Source organism: Octopus bimaculoides, chromosome 9, assembly GCF_001194135.2.
Source record: "Octopus bimaculoides isolate UCB-OBI-ISO-001 chromosome 9, ASM119413v2, whole genome shotgun sequence".
Lineage (NCBI taxonomy): Eukaryota > Metazoa > Mollusca > Cephalopoda > Octopoda > Octopodidae > Octopus > Octopus bimaculoides.
Window position 1 is genome coordinate 30,876,207 of NC_068989.1, and position 2,292 is coordinate 30,878,498.

Consider the following 2,292-nt stretch of genomic DNA (forward strand, 5'->3'; position numbering starts at 1 on the left):
CATAGATACGCACAGCGTAATTTATTATATAAACAATATATGCGTATAAATTACGATTAAACCGGATGAAATATGTCACAGGGAATAACATTTTTATGACCGCCCAGCAGTAACTCTATTGTGTTGAATAGACGTCAGTGATTGGTTGAAATTACAGAAATATGACAACTTTAACATGGAATAACTTGCGAATTCCTTTTTTTTTGTTAAGAAGACTAAGAGTAAAAGATGTTTTATATGACACATTCTACCAGTGTCCCAAGTTTCAAAGTGTTTCGTTAGTGTTTCGTTAAGAAAATACTGGCGCCCCCGTTTTAAAATAGATCCATTCCCTACCTATATTTTTACAGCCATATTAAAAGCTGGGTTGAACCACAAAACCCTCCTAGTCCTAGTTCTACGTGTTGCATTCCTGCTAGCATTAAGTTGGTTATACAGGATCTTCTCAGAAAATCCACTATTCCTTAATGCGGTAATAAGGCGCAGCATTTTGAAATGCTGTCTCATCCGAAGAAACTGACGATATTTGTCTACCTACATTACTGACTAAGTTCCTAAAAATAACTGGCGGACGATTGGATTCTTAGCTAATATAAGATAGCTTATCATTAGGCTTACGGTAAGGTTTGAATTTATCTGACTGTAAATCTAAATTTATATCTAAGAAATCTACACTTTTAAGGTTAGTATCTATCATAATCCGTAAGCCCATCCTTTGGAAGAAAGCAATTAGATCCTTCCTAAGCTTATCTAGTTCATGGCCATTTAAATTATGGATGACCGTCATCCCTATATAATCTTGCATCTATAAACAGGAATTCTAGCTTTAGATTATACAAAATATAAGCTCTTATGAGCACACATAACTTAGCCCCGTCATATGCCCCCATCGGTACATCGAAAAGAGAATCCTCACTCTTTTTGACCCAGGTGGAATCCTTGTAAAAAAGAAGTGATTTTCTCGCATGTATGATAATGTCTATTCCCGAATTATCGATGTTGACATAATTGTCTAATGCTTTTAAAAGCAAAGGCCAGGATATTGATGGGTAAAAGTCAACAATATCAAACTGTGTAAATTTGTAGTTATACTTAAAGCTAATCCCTTTAAACCAATCTATTACTGACTTGCTATTTTCCCAAATCCCTAAATTTAATTCACTATCTAACTTACGATCTAAAATGTATTTGCTAATAATACCTATTTCAGTTTTAGTCGGACTAATCAATCTGCATTTAGGGTTTCTATTAAAATCAGCTTTATGGTCTTTTAGAGTAATAAAAGGGGGCGTGGGGGAAGATATTCTATCCTATCACTAATTTTAAGATTGTTAGCTATTCTTCTTGCCTCCAAATTCACCTCTTTGTATAAATTTGTGCTATCTTTTTTTGTATGTATCTGTGATGCTATTCAAAATTAGACGCTTGTAAATGTCCTTATCAACCACATATAAGTTTTTTGTCTTATCAGAGTTAATGAAGATCTTATTCGAGTTGTTAATTTCTCTAATTTTTCCCTTCATACTTCTCTGTAGTTGGTTACTGTATTTACGGAATCTAATTTTTCTGATGAGTTCGAAAAGGTCTGTTTCGAGGGCTTCTAATTCTGGAATAGGTGGTGGGTTCCTGGAAGATTTAAATCCGTATTTGTTTCCGTTAGTTTTCTGTTTAGTATCAAAGAAGAAGGCTTTCCATCTCAATCTTCGAATAAACTCTTCCCTTTTTTCTATAAGACTTTTGAGTTTCTGTGTAGGGATAGGTATATTTTCTAGAGAAAAATTCAATGGGTAAAGTTCCATCTTTTTCAGCTGTTTCTTTTTCCTACTTGTGTAGAGTCACTCGAACTTTCTAAAAAAGGTGGGGTTACACCAGAGTAAGCACATAAATGTGAAACAAGGTGGAAAAAGAGTACTCAAATACCAGAGGTATAGTGATATGCTTTATTTAAAAGCAGCAGAAATATAACAAAAACTGTTACTCAGAGTTTCACGTTCCCATTCGTCGGACAATTTTTTAAAAATGGAACAGAAATGAGGATATAATCAAAACTAGTTAAAGGATACACCTTTAAAAATGGATTTGCTTCATTGGTCCTTTCAACTAACGGTCTTAAGCATGCAATGAACAATATAAAAAAATATAAATTCATCCTATTGTAAAATCGAAGAAAACCTTAAATCGAAAAGTAGATTCAAAATACATATTGTAAATAATTTCACACTGCATTACATAAATATTTTACATGAAATGTGCCTATGGGTATGTTTGTACGTAAATATATATATATATATA